The following is a 19,178-nucleotide window of genomic DNA, read 5'->3' as shown; positions in this document are numbered from 1 at the left end:
AGCCTCGTAATTACCATTCATATAAGCTTGCAAGATCAAGCAGCTTGCAAGGCTAATGAATATATAGTGAGCAAAATATATATGCAAAGTGCAACAATTTCAAAGATTTACAGTTAATGTAAGGAAATCAGTCAATTGAAAAAACATTCATTAGGCCCTAATCTATGGATTTCACATGACTGAGAATACAGACATGCATATGTTGGTCAGAGATACCCCCAAAAATGGTAGGGGAGTGGAAAAGAAAACCAGTCAGTTTCTGGTGGGACCCCCATTTGCCTCATGCAGCGCGACACGTGTCCTTCGCACAAAGTTGATCAGGCTGTTGATTGTGGCCTGTGGAATGTTGTCCCACTCCTCTTCAATGGCTCTGCGTAGTTCCTGGATATTGGCAGGAACTGGAACACAGTGTTGAATACGTTGATCGCCCACATGACGCCATACACATGGTCTGCAGTTGTGAGGCCGGTTGGAAGTACTGCCAAATTCTCTAAAACGACATTGGAGGTGCCATATTAACATTAGAAATGAACATTCAATTGTCTTGCAACAGCTCTGTTGGACATTCCTGCAATCAGCATGCCAATTGAACAGTCTCTTAAAACGTAAGACATCTGTGGCATTGTGTTGTGTGGCAAAACTGCACATTTTAGTGGCCTTTTATTGTCCCCAGCTCAAGGTGCACCTGTGTAATGATCATGCTGTTTAATCAGCTTCTTGATATGTCACACTTGTCAGGTGGATGGATTATCTTGGCAAAGGAGAAATGCTCACAGACAGGGATGTCAACAAATTTGTGCACAAAATCGGGGAGAAGTAAGCTTTTTGTGCGTAAGGAACATTTCTGGGATCTTTTATTTCATGAGACATGGGACCAACACTTTACATGTTGCATTTATGTTTTTGTTCAGTGTGTTTACCAAGGACACAACGACCTTTCAACGACATCTAAGCGCCACTGAATTGATATGTGAATAAAACTATACATTTGGTTTTATAGGCCAATAATAACAATCATTATAGTCTCAAATACCCAACTTCTAATCACAAAATCATGACATTGATGTTTATATAACTGTTCTCTCTGATTTTTTGTCATGCAAGCTCCATATATTGCCGCCTCCTCCTCAGTGCATCTGTTGGTGTCTGTCTGACACTAACTGAAGCTCACGAATAACTGCCTCTACACATTCCCTTTCACAACACACTTTGCTAACCCCTGTTCCCATTTCTGTAAACACAATGTTGTACAGTGCCTTCAAAAAGTATTCACACCCCTTGACTTTTTCGACATTTTGTTGTTTCAGCCTAAAAAAAAAATATTACATTGAGATGTTGTGTCACTGGCCTAAACACAATACCTCATAATGTCAAAGAGGAATTATGTTTTCGATAATAAGTATTCAACCCCTTTATGGCATGCCTAAATAATTCCAGAGGCTTGCTTTTAACAAGCCACATAATAAGTTGCATGGACTCGCATGTGCACTAATAATGCCTAATATGATTTTTGAGTGACAACCTCATTTCTGTTCCCCACAAATAAAATTATCTGCAACGTCCCTCAGTTGAGCAGTGAATTTCAAACACAGATTCAACTACAAAGACCAGGAAGATTGTCCAATGCTTCGCAAAAAAGGGCACCTATTGGTAGATGGGTAAAAAAAATAAAGCAGACATTGATGATCCCTTAGAGCATAGTATTAATTAAAATCAAATCAAGTTTTCTTTGTCACATGCACAGAATACAACAAGTGTAGACCATGGAATTACTTAATTTCGAGCCCTTTCTTAGCAATGCAGTTTAAAAAGTCTGAAAATTAACAAATAGATAAAAAGAAAATTGTAACACAATAAAATAAGAATAAAGAGGCTATATACAGGTTATATAGAAGGAGTACCGGTGCTAAGTCAGAATACAGGGGTACGAGGTAATTGGCGTGTTTGATTGAGGTAATGTACATGTAAGTTTGGTTAGATGATGTACATGTACAGTAGGTAGGGGGTGAAAAGCAGAAAGCCTGGGAAGTCGTTTAACTTACTGTTCAGCAGTCTTATGGCTTTGGGGTAGAAGCTGTTCAGGAGCCTTTTGGTCCCAGACTCTGGAACTGCTTACCATGCGGTAGTAGAGAGAACAGACTGTGACTTGAACATTTCTGTCTAGCAATTATCAACAACCAACTTGACAGAGCTTGAAGAATTAAAAAATAATAATAATGTGCAAATATTGTACAATCCAGGTGCGAAAACTCTTAGAGGCTTACCCAGAAAGACCCACATCAGTAATCACTGCCAAAGGTGGTTCTAAGGATTGGGTTACACAAAGCAACTTTCACACAATTTTAGTTGCAGTTGCAAGCAACTTTGCTGTTACATGAAGCAACTCAAATGCGATTAAAATGGCATGCAACAGCCAATCAAATTGAATCTGCTTGTTTAAGAATTATAAACTCACTTCATGTCATCTGCTGCATTACATTGTGTTTTCACAAATCATTTGTTCATCCAACTGTTGTTTATTGTAACAGCAAGGATATGGAAGAAATGCAGCCTGTACAATTTAGTTAGCTTGCCAAAATGAAATTGCAAACACCAACACAGTTAACCAATCTAGCAACGAACTAAGCTTGCCAGCAGAGTTCAGGGTGGACAATTTCAGTTGAAACTGGTCAGAGAGAGATTTGGGTTCTCCTCAAAATTACATTTATTGACAGCTAAATCATAACTTGTATGATAATTTGTATAGATCTGCTGTTGTGCTCGTCTCTGTTCTGTCAACCCTGATTGCAGGTTGTGCAGCGCAGCACTGAAAGCTGTGTTGACATGACAACTGGGTCAGAATTCCGAACCTTCCGATAGATAATGTGGCAAAAGTGTTTGTTTTGATTGGCTCTTGCTTGCAACTATTTTCACACAGTTGAAAAGTTTCAACTGGATGCAACCAGGTTGCAGATGAGTTGCTTAATGGTTGCAGGTGTTTCACAAAGCAATCAAGAAGCAACTCTGTTCCAAGCAACTAAAATGGTGTGCAAGTTGCATCGCGTAACGGCAGCCTAACATGTATTGACTCAGGGGATTGATTACTTATCTAATCAAGATATATGAGTGTTTATTTTGTTATTTTTTTTAAACAAATTTTGACATTAAATTGTATTTTGTGTAGATTCTTGACAAAAAAAATGACAATTCAATCTATTCGAATCCCACTTTGTAACACAACAAAATGTGGGAAAAGTAAAAAGGTGTGAATACTTTCTGATGGCGCTGTACGTCCCACTGACAAGACATTACTACATCTGTCAACCACATTGATTAGATGTTTTGATTAACTGAAAGGTTAACTACTCATATGCCAATTCTAAACTACCGCAAAGGTTACATTCCCTGCTTTTGGTTCCATGTTTGAAGATGTCCAACAATTGTCCTGTGTCAAACCGTATTAGAATAATTTAAAACAGGCCTCCTGCGTGGCGCAGTGTTCTAAGGCAGCGCTCCCCAACATTGTTTTGCCCCACAGACTGGTCATTACATGACCGGAATATCGATTAGGCCTATAAATTCCATTTTGGCTTTGAATGCAGCCAATTTATCTGCCAACTTAAAGACAGTTGTCATTCTCCTCTAAAGTCTGTTTCTGAAGACAGATTGAGTTCGTTGAGCGGGTTGAATATGTCGCAACCCATTCCTCGTCATTGAAATGTGCTGCCAGTGGTGACTTTTTTTCGGAAAGAAATCGCTGCAGCGGCTCTCCTAACTCAAACACTGGCAAGCGATCTCCCCCTGGATAGCCATCTTACTTCTGTGTATAAGAAAAGGTGTTTGTGCTCTGCGTCCATTTCCTCACAAAGCTGCCCAAACAGACGCGAGTTAAGGGCGTGTGCTTTGATGTGATTGATAACTTTAATAACATCATTCAATACGACGTTAAATTCAGGTGAATTGTTTAAAAAACTCCTAAGAGTTCACGCAAATGTCCATAGCAGCAGGTAGAATCAACTTGCCAATAGTGAAAGGCTTCTTTAGCAATACAGCTAGCCACTAAGTATGATGCTCTCAGTGCAGCCAAATTTGTTGATGCGTTGGCTTTCAAGACTTGCTTCTGTCCTTATTAATCACGTTTTATTCGCTCAAAGAATTCAACAGGTTTGTCTTTAAGTGCAGGGTGCTTGGATTTGATGTGCTGAAGCAGTTGAGGGCTTCATTGCCTTGTTAGATAGCCTATCTCCACATACCATGCAAGTCACCTGTCGCGATAAAGCCATATTTTAGGTAGGACTCATCATATATTTTAGGTAGACTCATTAGGTAGAACTCATCATATTTTCACTTTTTTGCAGTCCGGGCTGTCTCTGCATTATCGACATTGTCATTGGGCTTTTATCTCCCCCCTTCTGAAGAAGCTCTCCTGTGACGTTTGTTTTTATTCATGTCAGCTAACGTAGCTAGCTAGTACAAAGTTGGCAGGCAATACAGCTCACGCAGATCGCGATGAACTCGTGGCGTTACTCAAGTTCAAAATCTGTAAACTGTTGTGGGCATGACAGAGATATTGAGAAAAGGACCAACAGACTGCACCAAGTTCAATGTAATTACTGCACAAATAGCCTATAATTGTATATAATTATCATTTTATTTTACAGATAAAAAAATACATATATATATATATATATTTATCCTTTCCGTGTGGCCCGGTAGCAAATGTGCCGGTCCGCTGCCCGGAAGTTGGAGACGCTTGTCTATGGCACTGCATCACAGTGATAGCAGAGATCCTGGTTTGAGTCCAGGCTCTGCCGCGACCGGGAGACCCATGGGGCGGTGCAAAATTGTCCCAGCGTCATCCAGGTTAGGGAGGGTTTGGCTGGCAGGGATGTTCTTATCCCATTGCACTCTAGCGACTCCTGTGGCGGGCTGGGCGCAATGCACGCTGACACGGTAGCCAGGTGTACGGTGTTTCCTCAGTCACATTGATGCGGCTGGCTTACCAAGGTTAAGTGGGCATTGTGTCAAGAAGCAGTGCGGCTCGGCTGGGTTGTGTTTCGGAGGACGAACGGCTCTCGACCTTCGCCTCTCCCGAGTCCATACGGGAGTTCCAGCGGTGGGACAAGACTGTTACTACCAATTGGATACCACAAAATTGGAGAGAAAAAGGGGTATAAAAAAACAAAAAACATGTACAAATATCAACGTGCTATTACCATCAGATAGCACCAGTTTTCTCGTGGTTTGCTAGAGGGTTGTGAATTTCCATAGCGCAACGTCTAAGCAGTGTGCTCCAACTCCGACGAGCATCATGAGTTTGCGCCCAGTGTTGGGCAATTGTTTTTATTTTTTCATGAGCACTGAGGAAGGTATATAGCGACGTACTCAGGACCTTTTCAAATGTCCAAAATCACTGTCTATTTCTAGTAATCCCCTCTCTCTCTCTCTCTCTCTCTCTCTCTCTCTCTCTCTCTCTCTCTCTCTTCTATGTTGACTGAATGACAGATAATGAGGGCCCCAGGGTCATGGAATATCTGGGTTAACAGTGGAATTATCTGGGAAATCAAAGAATTTTACTAAATGCTGAGGCAATATGCTAAAGGCCAGAGTGAAGGGCAACATGATAGATAATCACCCCAAATAATGAAATATATATCGTTTTTTATTATAATAACTTTTTTACCCCATTTTTCTCCCCAATTTCGATCTTGACTCATCACTGCAACACTCCAACAGGCTTGGGAGGCAAAGGTCGAGTCATGTGTCCTCTGAAACATTACCTGCCAAAATGTGCTTCTTCACGCAGGTGCCAGCCACAGCAATGTGTCGGAGGGAACTCTGACACATTGGAGACCAAGGTCCGCCTGTAAATCAAATCAAATTAAATCACATATTTAGCAGATGTTATTGCGGGTGTAACTAAATGCTGTTGTTCCTAGCTCCAACAGTACACATTGATTTGCCGAAGGGAGGATGGGGGAGGGCCTTGTAGGCATTTCAAAAAGTTGAGTAGCAGTGGTTCAGTGTTTTCCCAGTGTGAGTACTACAGTCAATGTGTTGGTATAACTTCGGTAGCGTTTTCCTCAGATTTGCTTTGTTGAAATTCCCAGCTACAATAAATGCTGTCTCAGGATATGTCGTTTCCAGTCTGAATAAAGTCCAGTGTAGTTCTTTAAGGGTTGTCTTGGTATCGGCTTGAGGGGGAATATACATGGCTGTGACTACAACCAAAGAAAATTATCTTGGGAGGTAATACGGTTGGCATTTGATTGTAAGGTATTCTAGGTCTGGTGAACAAAAGGACTTGAGTTTCTGTATGTTATCACAATCACACCATGAGTAGTTAATCACGAAACATACACTCCACCTTTATTCTTCCCGGAGAGTTCTTTATTCCTGTCTGCGTGATGTACTGAGAACCCAGCTGGCTATATGGACGGGGACAGTATATCCCAAGAGAGCCATGTTTCCGTGAAACAGAGCATGTTACAATCCCTGATGTCTCTCTGGAAGGAGATCCTCACCCTGAGCTCGTCTACTTTATTATCCAGACACTGAACATTACCGAGTAATATACTCGGAAGCGGTGGATGGTGTGCACGCCTCCTGAGTCAGACTAGAAGTCAACTGCAAATACCTCTTCTCCGCCGGCGGTGTTTTGGAGCAGCCTTTGGAATAAGTTAAATTGTCGGATGTATTTAATAACACAACCAATTTTCTGGGCAAATAATGTAAGAACTAACACATAAAAAACTAAATACTGTAAAGTTTCTTAAGAGCTAGAAGCAGAGCTGCCATATATGTCGGCGCCATCTCCTTGTGGCACCCATCCCACCACAAGGAGTCTCTAGAGTGTGATGACCCAAGTAAAGCACCCCCAGCCAAACCCTTCCCTAACCTGGATGATGCTGGGCCAATTGTGTGCCGCCCTATGGGAGTCCTGAACACGACACGCGTCAAGCAGCCTGGGATTGAACCCAGGTCTGTGGTGATGCCTCTAGCACTACGATACAGTGCCTTATACCGCTGCACAACTTGGGAGCCCCCCCAACTAATTAGTTCTAAAGGGAAATAAATACATAAATAAAAGTTGTCAAGGTGATGAGCGGTGCCCTGTTTTCTCCAGACGTGACGCTTGGCATTCAGGCCAAAGAGTTCAATCTTGGTTTCATCAGACCAGAGAATCTTGTTTCACATGGTCTGAGAGTCTTAAGGTACCTTTTGGTAAACTCCAAGCGGGCTGTCAGGTGCCTTTTACTGAGGAGTGGCTTCCGTCTGGCCACTCCTCATAATGTCCTGATTGGTGGAGTGCTGCAGAAATGGTTGTCCTTCTGGAAGGTTCCCTCATCTCCACAGAGGAACTCTAGAGCTCTGTCAGAGTGACCAAAAGGTTCTTGGTCACCTCCCTGACCAAGGCCCTTCTTCCCCGATTGCTCAGTTTGGCCGGGTGGCAAGCTCTATGACGAGAGGTTCCAAACCTCTTCCATAGAAGGATGATGGAAGCCACTGTGTTCTTGGGGACCTCCAATACTGCAGAAATGCTTTGGTACACTTCCCCAGATCTGTGCCTCGACACAATCCTGTCTTGGAGCTCTACGGACAATTTCTTCAACCTCGTGGCTTGCTTTTTCCTCTGACATGCACTGTCAACTGTGGGACAAAGGGTCTAAATAATTATGTAAATAAGGTATTTCTGTTTTTATTTTTAATACATTAGCAAAAATGTCTAAAAACCTGTTTTTGCTTTGTCATTATGGGGTATTGTGTGTAGATTGATGAGGAAAAGGCTGTAACAAAATGTGAAAAGAGTGAAGGGGTCTGAATACTTTCTGAATGCACTATACAGTGGGGCAAAAAGGTATTTAGTCAGCCACCAATTGTGCAAGTTCTCCCACTTAAAAAGGTGAGATAGGCCTGTAATTTTCATCATAGGTACACTTCAACTAAAAAAATCCAGAAAATCACATTGTAGGATTTTTAATTAATTTATTTGCAAATTATGGTGGAAAATAAGTATTTGGTCAACTACAAACAAGCAAGATTTCTGGCTCTCACAGACCTGTAACTTCTTTAAGAGGCTCCTCTGTCCTCCACTCGTTAGATGACGTTATTACGCAAACCTTGTAACGTGAAGAGTTTACCTAGTAGATGTTTGATGTTTATACATTGTACGTTGTATGGAAAATATCCAAATCAAAGAGAATGTTTTGGGAAAGATGAAATGATAAGTTAGACAACTAACTTAATCAAATCTAGACCTTGCCTCATTAACTTTGTATGCCCAGAGAAATGCCCTAAAGGCGGTTACACCCACTTCTGACCCAAGGGTATAAAACCTGTGAGTATAGAATTTACAGAGAAGACTACGTGACCCAAGCTGCAGCCAAGGTCTAAAAATTCAACGAACCCAGAACGCAACGCAAGTTTGAAGACAAAATAAATCCTTTTCTACCCAAGCTATGTATGAGTAGCTGTGTCTAAGCGGGTGAATTCAAGTCGAACCACCTAGCCTCCATCTTGCATCGAATCGTGGTATCTAAAGGGTTTCATTCCTATGCTGTGAGCTCTGAGCTACAGAGCTGTCTGTCCTCAGAAGACCCCTTCCAGAGCAAAGGGTGAGGGAACAGACTCCTAAGCCAAAAGGACACTGACATTGGGAGGACGGTCAGAGAGGTGCACCGGAGTAGTGCGTCATCGAGCAGCCTGAACGGTCCACGCAGAGAATCCTCGGAGATCATCCCCACCTAATTACATAATTATATTCTGACCCATAAGAGCGGCAGTTAGGGGCAAGGCTAGGGTTAGAATAGCATAGTTGACAAATTCACCCAAATGTATATTTCACGTGTACTTTCTTTTTCTCTCTCTCTTTGAAATCCCCATTTTGGGTAACACGCGCCATAGTGTGTTGACCCGTTATGCTAAGTTCTAATCAATAGCCTATAATGTGTTTTGTCACATCATTATTTTAGCTTTTTAGTAAATAAATATTCAACTAAGATTGGTGTGGTACGAACTCATTGGTGAGACCCGGGTCCGTGCAGATTCACGGGCTACAGTGCCTTGCGAAAGTATTCGGCCCCCTTGAACTTGGCGACCTTTTGCCACATTTCAGTCTTCAAACATAAAGATATAAAACTGTATTTTTTTGTGAAGAATCAACAACAAGTGGGACACAATCATGAAGTGGAACAACATTTATTGGATATTTCAAACTTTTTTAACAAATCAAAAACTGAAAAATTGGGCGTGCAAAATTATTCAGCCCCCTTAAGTTAATACTTTGTAGCACCACCTTTTGCTGCGATTACAGCTGTAAGTCGCTTGGGGTATGTCTCTATCAGTTTTGAACATCGAGAGACCATTCTGGAAGAAAACCTGATGGAGTCTGCAAAAGACCTAAGACTGGGACGGAGATTTGTCTTCCAACAAGACAATGATCCAAAACATAAAGCAAAATCTACAATGGAATGGTTCAAAAATAAACATATCTAGGTGTTAGAATGGCCAAGTCAAAGTCCAGACCTGAATCCAATCGAGAATCTGTGGAAAGAACTGAAAACTGCTGTTCACAAATGCTCTCCATCCAACCTCACTGAGCTCGAGCTGTTTTGCAAGGAGGAATGGGAAAAAATTTCAGTCTCTCGATGTTCAAAGTTTGAAGCCTGAAATGTGGCAAAAGGTCGCAAAGTTCAAGGGGGCCGAATACTTTCGCAAGGCACTGTATTTTGGTTAGGTCAGGGTGTGACATGGGTGATGTATGTGTTTTTCTACTGTCTAGGGTTTTTTGTAGGTTTATGGGGTTGTTTACCATCTAGGTGTTTATGTATGTCTGTTGTTGCCTAGATTGGTTCTCAATTAGAGGCAGCTGTTCATCTTTGTCTCTGATTGGGAACCATATTTAGACAGCCATCTTCTTTGGGTATTTTGTGGGTTATTGTCTGTCTAGTTGCCTGTGTCTGCACTGTTTATATATAGCGTCACGTTCTTTTGTTGTTATGTAAGTTTGTTTTAGTGTTCTTTCTTCGTTAAATATAGAACAAGAGAGGCAGCCCGAGAGGCAGCCCCAAACATTTCTTGGGGGGGGGGGGCACTTGGAGCAGTCGGCGAAGTTGAGGGTTGAGTCTGAGATTGTCGAGGAGTTATTGGACAGATTAGAGGAGAGTGAACGGAGGGGAGATTATGAGACATTCGAGTAGTTGTTGACGAAATTGGAGGAGAGTGAAGAGAGAGATAGCTGTTGGTTTGGAGTAGGATGCACGGCATATGCCCCGAGGAGCGTGTTAGCTGTCCAATGCCACCTGTGTCAGTTCCTCGTACTCAGCCTGAAACCTGTGTTAAAGTTGCGGAAGATTTGATGCCGGCTATACACACCAGGTCTCCAGTACTCCTTCACAACCCGGTGTGTCCTGTTCCTCCTCCCCGCACTCGCCCTGAGGTGCGTGTCCTCGGCCCAGTACCACCAGTGCCAACACCACGCGCCAGGCTTCCTGTGCGTCTCCAGAGCCCTGTATGTCCTGTTCCTCCTCCCCGCACTCACCCTGAGGTGCGTGTCTCCAGCCCGGTACCACCAGTGCCGGCACCACGCACCAAGGCACCAGTGAGCCTCCAGTGTCCAGTACTCCCTGTTCCTGCTCCTCGCACTCGCGCTGAGGTGCGTGTCCCCAGCCCGGTACCACCAGTTCCGGCACCATGCACCAGGCCTATAGTGTGCCTCGGCAGTCCAGTACGCCCTGTTCCTTCTCCCCGCACTCGCCCTGTGGTGCGTGTCTCCAGCCCGGTACCACCAGTACCGGCACCACGCACCAGGCCTACAGTGTGCCTCGCCAGTCCAGAGCGTCCGGCGACAGTACCCAGTCTAGAGCATCCGGCGACAGTACCCAGTCTAGAGCATCCGGCGACAGTACCCAGTCTAGAGCGTCCGGCTACAGTACCCACTCCAGAGCGTCCGGCTACAGTACCCAGTCCAGAGCGTCCGGCTACAGTACCCAGTCCAGAGCGTCCGGCTACAGTACCCAGTCCAGAGAGTCCGGCTACAGTACCCAGTCCAGAGCGTCCGGCAACAGTACCCAGTCCAGAGCGTCTGACAACAGTATTCAGTCCAGAGCGTCCGGCAACAGTACCCAGTCCGGAACCTCCTACGACGGGTCGCAGTCTGGAACCTACCACGACGGGTCGCAGTCCGGAACCTACCAGTCCGGATCCGCCAGAGTCTCCCTCCAGTCCGCATCCGCCAGAGTCTCCCTCCAGTCCGGATCCGCCAGAGTCTCCCTCCAGTCCGGATCCGCCAGAGTCTCCCTCCAGTCCGGATCCGCCAGAGTCTCCCATCTGTCCTGAGCCGCCAGCCAGGAGCCGCCAGAGCCGCCAGCCAGCCAGGAGCCGCCAGAGCCGCCAGCCAGCCAGGAGCCGCCAGAGCCGCCAGCCAGCCAGGAGCCGCCAGAGCCGCCAGCCAGCCAGGAGCCGCCAGAGCCGTCAGCCAGCCAGGAGCCGCCAGAGCCGTCAGCCAGCCAGGAGCCGCCAGAGCCGTCAGCCAACCAGGAGCTGCCAGAGCCGCCTGTCATGCCGGCGATACTAGAATCTCCCTCCTGTTCGGAGCTGCCAGAGCCGCTCCTCAGTCCAGAGGCTCCTTTCCATCCAGTGGCGCTCTCTACGATGATCTTCAGTCTGGGGCCCGCTGCGAGGGTCCCCGCTCCAGAGGCGTCACCTAAGTGGGCCAAGACTGAGGTAGTTACCATCTAGGTGTTTATGTATGTCTGTGGTTGCCTAGATTGGTTCTCAATTAGAGGTAGCTGTTCATCTTTGTCTCTAATTGGGAACCATATTTAGGCAGCCATCTTTTTGGGGTATTTCGTGGGTTATTGTCTATGTCTAGATGCCTGTGTCTGCACTGTTTATATATAGCGGTTTGTAAGTTTGTTTTAGTGTTCTTTCTTCATTAAATATAGAACATATATTCATATCACGCTGCGCCTTGGTCTCCTCCATTCGACGAACGTGACACCCTGAGAACCTACATTTTTGTTTTTTTACTGTCCAACCTGTTTTATATGTGACATATATCAGATTTGCACATTCACTCTGACAGTGTTTTACGTAGGCAGTCCAATTATGATATTTTGTCCAATTATTGGCAAAAGAGCTGATTTGATTGATGAAAAGATCAATTAATATCTGGAAAAAAACAGAATTGGGCTGCAAGTCTAAATGCAGCCACTGATGTAGCCACTGAAGTAGCACACACATACAATGCTCATTTTCTGGCACTGATCCTTTACTTTTTGGGTTAATGGTCATGGTAATGACAGATCATCTAATAATATAATAATAATAGATTTAATTTATATTGCGCTTTTCATTATACAGATCATCTGAAAGACACAAAATAATGTGTTTTTTGGGCTGGGAAATGGTCTACTACTTCAGAGCAACAAAAAAACTAATCTGAGCGTTCAGACTGAGAACATGATATGGAGCATCTGAATAGTATCAGGAGGGAGATCCACATATGAATGTGGTATAAATCTGAACTCAAAAGATTTGATTCCATGTGATTTGTTTTTACTCTTTACACATTAGGAAAAAGATCAGATAGGTATCAGATATGCCAAACAATTGGCAAAATATATGTAGTAGTCTTTTACTGTGAATTTCAGCTGTGCTTGAATTGAGCCCTGTGTCACCGAGTCACATACTACTTGCATTCTTACAATACCACTATATTTGTGCACACACTCGAATAATTGCCATATGTGTACACACTCTCCACCACACAATTGCTTGACTGATCAGGCTAACAAAAAAGCTGGATCTGTTAAGAAGGTTTGACTCTGAGCATCTCTTTTCTGGCCTTGTTCAACTAAAAGCACACATCAACATTATGGTTTGCTCCCAAGAATTACCTTTGGTGACAAGCACATAAATATTCTGCTTCCCACAGTGTTCATTTGTTGGTCACCAATGGCACATTTCAGCGAGCAGATCTTTATCCAATAGTTTTATCTGAGGGACAGAGATAAATCATGTTATGTCCAAATGAATGTAATTGAGCCAGAAATAACTCATAAGGAGGAAAGACACGAGTAGAGAACTACCTCTTTACACTGACATTTTGTTACGGATTTACAGTACCAGTCAAACGTTTGGACACACCTACTCATTCAAAGGGTTTTCTTTATTTTTACTATTTTCTAAATTGTAGAATAATAGTGAAGACATCAAATCTATAAAATAACACATATGGAACCAAAAAAGTGTTAAACAAAACAAAAAATATTAGTAGCCACCCTTTGCCTTGATGGCAGCTTTGCACACTCTTGGCATTCTCTCAACCAGCTTCATGAGGTAGTCACCCTGAATACATTTCAATTAACAGGTGGGCATTGTTAAAAGTTCATTCATGGAATTTCTTTCCTTCTTAATGCATTTGAGCCAATCAGTTGTGTTGTGAAATGGTAGACGTGATATACAGAAGATACCCCTTTTTGGTAAAAGACCAAGTCCATATTATGGCAAGAACAGCTCAAATAAGCAAAGAGAAATGGCAGTCCATCATTAGTTTAAGAGATGAAAGTCAGTCAATACGAAAAATGTCAAGAACTTCATTCAAGTAACAGACACATCTCAACATCAGCTGTTCAGAGGAGACTGCGTGAATCATGCCTTCATGGTCGAATTGCTGAAAAGAAACAACTACTAAAGGACACCAATAAGAAGAAGAGACTTTCTTGGGCCAAGAAACATGAGCATTGGACATTAGTCTGGTGGAAATCTGTCCGTTGGTCTGATGAGTCCAAATGTGAGAATTTTGCTTCCAACCTCTGTGTCTTTGTGAGACACAGAGTAGGTGAACGGATAATCTCTGCATATGTGGTTCCCACAGTGAAGTATGGAGGTGGAGGTGTGATGGTGTTGGGGTGCTTTGCTGATGGCACTGTCTGTGATCTATTTAAATCACACTTAACCAGCATGGCTACCATACGACATCCCATCTGGTTGCACTTAGTGGTTCTATTATTTGTTTTTCAACAGGACAATGACCCAACACACATCCAGGCTGTGTAAGGGCTATTTTACCAAGCCAAGAAGGAGTGCTGCATCAGATGACCTGGCATCCACAATCACCCGACCTCAACCCAATTGAGACGGTTTGGGATGAGTTGGACTGTAGAGCGAAAGAAAAGCAGCCAAGTGCTTAGCATATGTAGGAACTCTTTCAAGGCTGTTGGAAAAGCATTCCAGGTGAAGCTGGTTGAGAGGATGTCAAGAGTGAGCAAAACTGTCATGCATCATATGTTTAACACTTTTTTGGTTACTACATGATTCCATATGTGTTATTTTGTTGTTTTGATGTCTTCACTATTACTCTACAATGTAGAAAATAGTAAAAATAAAGAAAAACCCTTGAATGAGTAGGTGTGTCCAAACTTTTGACTGTATGTCTCTTTAAGCTGCAACCTTTACTGCTCTATTCACCTACCTTACCTCTATGTCAAGGACTAGGGCATATTTTAACACAAAGACTATTTTCACGGATGTCCTTCAAAAAGCAAAGCACAGGTTATTTGTCCATTTCCTAGTGTTCCTAATCCATTATGTATTGAATTAGTGGACATTGTCTGCCACATAGCTAAGAGAGAATGGCCAAGACAGTCAATATGGAGTGAGATCGGTGTAAGCTGGGTGTAGACAGAAACAATGGCTTGAATATGCAAGTGCACATCTTTCTCCACAGCATATGGAATGAGGTTATTTCTGTTTCAATGGAGAATGTACTCTGTCTCTGCAAGGAAAACAGTCTTCTGGTTATACTGAAAATCAATCAAATATAATCATGATGACCTTATTAAAGGATGTAAGCCCAGGGGCTTAATTTATTAAATATTCCTAAACACAGATCAGATTGTAAGTACTTTGAAACCATGCCAATATAAACATTGAACTTAGTTATCCTGCAGCAACAGTAAATGTTATTATGTGGATTATAATGAATGGACATTTTTGCAGGGGTTGATATATTTTTCATAAGGGGAAATCAAGTCATAAATCTCAAAGTGGAAATTGAAAACATCTGAAGCCTACTAGCTCACTGACTCGTTTGAAGAAATCCACACACTATGGGGTCTGTTTCTAGCTACAGCTTCAAATACAGTACCAAGTTTGAAGTACAGAATCGCCTAGAATGTCATTGTTTGCTGTAGCGCTAAGATTTCCATTCACTGGAACTAAGGGGCTGTCACGACCGTGTGTAGAGAAGAACCAAGGCGCAGTGGAGGTTGAGTTCCACATCTTTATTTCTAAGTGAAACTTAAGCAAAACAAGAAAGAAAGAACGAACAAAATGTGACTAAGTGGTGCAAATGCACGAACACAAAACAATATCCCACAAACACAGGTGGGAAAAACAGATACTTAAATATGATCCCCAATTAGAGACAATGATTACCAGCTGCCTCTAATTGGGAATCATACAAATCACCAACATAGAAAATAAACTTAGAACACCACATAGAAATAAATAAACTAGATCACCCCCAGTCACACCCTGACCTACTTCACCATAGAGAAACACTGGCTCTCTATGGCCTGGGCGTGACAGTACTCCCCCCCCCCACACACACACAAAAAAAGGTGCGGACTCTGCCCGCAAAACCTGAAACCAAATAGGGAGGGTAGGGGAGAGATTAGTGTCGGTGGTGGCTCTGGTGTAGGACAAAGTACCCTCTCATCCAGCAGATCTGCCAGCATCGGGGGCGGCTCTGGTGTGGGCCGAAGACCCCGCTCATCTTGCGGATCCAGCCATGGACCCAGGCTGAACACTGTGTCTGGACATCGGTGCAGAGGAAGGCTTCTGCCATGGAGCTGGACTGGACGCCGTGTTTGAACTGGGCATCGTGCAGAGGAAGGCTCCTGCCATGGAGCTGGACTGGACGCCGTGTTTGAACTGGGCATCGTGCAGAGGAAGGCTCCTGCCATGGAGCTGGACTGGACGCCGTGTTTGAACTGGGCATCGTGCAGAGGAAGGCTCCTGCCATGGAGCTGGACTGGACGCCGTGTTTGAACTGGGCATCGTGCAGAGGAAGGCTCCTGCCATGGAGCTGGACTGGACGCCGTGTTTGAACTGGGCATCGTGCAGAGGAAGGCTCCTGCCATGGAGCTGGACTGGACGCCGTGTTTGAACTTAGCATCGTGCAGAGGACGGCTTCTGCCATGGAGCTGGACTGGACGCCGTGTTTGAACTGGGCATCGTGCAGAGGACGGCTTCTGCCATGGAGCTGGACTGGACGCCGTGTTTGAACTGGGCATCGTGCAGAGGAAGGCTCCTGCCATGGAGCTGGACTGGACGCTGTGTTTGGAAGCTCCGGACCGTTGACCCTCGCCGAAGGTTGATTACACGCTCCTTAGGGCAAATGTCATGCATCTTCCACCAACTCAACAACTCCCTCCATTCACTCTCCTCCAGTTTCTCCCTCTTCTCCCAGACTGGCTGTGGTTCACTCTTCAGCTCCGCCAACCACCCTTTGTGCCCCCCAGAAAAAATATTTTCGGGCTGTTTTTTGGGCCTTTTATGTGGTCGCGAACCCCGGCGTTGTCGCTGTCCTCCCTTCTCTCCTGTCGTCTGTTTCCACGGCAGGCTTTCGTGTCTTGCCAAGACTTCTTCCCAAATCCAGGATATTCTCTCCTCGATCTCCTCCAAAGACCAGGATGCCATCTCCTCCCGGGCATGCTGCTTGGTCCCATTGTGGTGGGATATTCTGTCACGACCGTGTGTAGAGAAGAACCAAGGCGCAGCAGAGGTTGAGTTCTACATCTTTATTTCTAAGTGAAACTTTAGCAAAACAAAACAAGAAAGAAAGAAAGAGCAAAACGTGACTAAGTGGTGCACATGCACCAACACAAAACAATATCCCACAAACACAGATGGGAAAAACAGCTACTTAAATATGATCCCCAATTAGAGACAAAGATTACCAGCTGCCTCTAATTGGGAATCATACAAATCACCAACATAGAAAATAAACCTAGAACCCCACATAGAAATAAATAAACTAGATCACCCCCAGTCACGCCCTGACCTACTTCACCATAGATAAACAATGGCTCTCTATGGTCAAGGCGTGACAGGGCCTAGCCCGAACAATGAAAAACAGCCCCAGACTATTACTCCTCCTCCACCAAACTTTACAGTTGGCACTATGCATTGGGGCAGGTAGCGTTCTCCTGGTATCCGCCGAACCCAGAATCGTCTGTCAGACTGCCATATGGTGAAGCGTGATTTATCACACCAGAGAACATGTTTCCATTGCTCCAGAGTCAAATGGCGGCGAGCTTTACACCACTCCAGCCAACGCTTGACATTGCGCATGGTGATCTTAGGCATGTGTGCGGCTGCTCGGCCATGGAAACCCATTTCATGTAGCTCCCGACGAACAGTTGTTGCGCTGACATTGCTTCCAGAGGCAGTCTGGAACTCGGTAGTGAGTGTTGCAACCAAGGACAGACGACTTTTACGCGCTACACGTTTCAGCACTTGGCGGTCCCGTTCTGTGAGCTTGTGTGGCCTACCACTTCACGGCTGTTGTTGCTCCTAGACCTTGCCCCTTTACAATAACAGCACTTATATTTGACCGGTGCAGCTTTAGCAGGGCATAAATTTGACAAACTGACCTGTTGGAAAGTTGGCATCCTATGATGGTGCCATGTTGAAAGTCACTGAGCTCTTCTGTAAGGCCATTCTACTGCCATTGTTTGTATATGTCGATTGCATGGCTGTGTGCTCAATTTTACACATCTGTCAGCAACGGGTGTGGCTGACATATCCGAATCCACTAATTTGAAGGGGTGTCCACATACTTTTGTGATTATAGTGTATTTGTTTACTGCGGCAGTTCATTTGGAGAGAAAAAAATGCAGTCTTAAAAACAAAAAGGTTCTAGTCAGTTATCCTTATAGTTATTGTATTGGTGTCAAGATATTTACTGCACATATATGGATTGGAATAACATTTATGACAATCGTTTCAAGTGTTATAATCTATGTATGAAATTATGTTGCTGGAATTGATATGTGAGAGTATTTGAGTTGAGAAGGGATCTTCTTATCACAGACACAAGTTTTACTCACATAGTTCACTTAACTGCCAGTTGTGAAAAATACTGCAAAGTGTGCAACCACTGCAGTCTAACAATATCTATTATTTTTATGCGGTGCACAGCAACTCTTCAACTGTTGAACTTTGAAGAAATATCAAATCATTGCCAAAAATGATATACAGTGACACACTGGCATACAGACTCACACACCAACACACATTATCTCACTCTCTCTGCCAGGTGACACATGGGGCCATCTCTCCCGTGAAGATTTAAGTGAGGGACCAAGAAAGAGAAAGGTAATATAGAGGGAGTGAGAGAGAGTGTAAGAGGGAGCGACGGAGAGTGTAAGAGGGAGTGAGAGAGAGGCAGAAAAGGGAAATGAATAGAGATGAGAAGGAGAGCGACCATCAGCTAACATACCGAAACTCTATGTAGCTGCGACATTAAACATAGTTTTAATTAGAGCAAACAAGTCTGTGGCTGCGTTTACACTGCGTTTATTTTTGACCAATCACATCATATTTTTTCACATCAGATCTTTTTCAAAGCTGATCTGATTGGTCAAAATATAACTTTGTGAAAAAGAGATCAGAATTCGGCTGCATGTCTGGGTCCAGAACATGTATTAATAGCCCAGAGGCCTGAGCTGTGCAGCAAAGGGGATGATGTGTGTAATTATCAGGGATGAGTATAGGATCTAAGCGAACTTCCTGCACATTAGACCGTGGCAGTCAATGTTTCATGCCCTTTCTCCATCTTTTAAATAAAATACCCTTCTGAAATATTTAAGGGAAGGATTTACTGTAGGAGGAATCTCTTCATAGTACGGAGGTTAGTGATGTCTTAACATGTCGTCAAGGACAGGAACAAGTGGAAGGTGGCCTTATGTCCCAAAGTGGATGAGGAGGATTAAATAAAGGAGTAACAGAGGTGATGTGTCATTTAATGTGAGGTGATATGTGATCCGTATAATGTAATGTTCCTTCTACCTATTTGCTACTGTACGTTTTGTAGAATGTCAGTTCTTGACCGAATTGCCATAACATTATTTGTAACTTGTGGTGTATTGAATATGTTAATATACTGCTGGAATCCCTTGCACTGAACA

This window comes from Oncorhynchus masou, chromosome 32 (genome assembly GCF_036934945.1).
Source record: "Oncorhynchus masou masou isolate Uvic2021 chromosome 32, UVic_Omas_1.1, whole genome shotgun sequence".
NCBI lineage: Eukaryota > Metazoa > Chordata > Actinopteri > Salmoniformes > Salmonidae > Oncorhynchus > Oncorhynchus masou.
The sequence above is the reverse complement of the archived record's forward strand: the minus strand, read 5'-3'. Positions refer to the sequence as shown.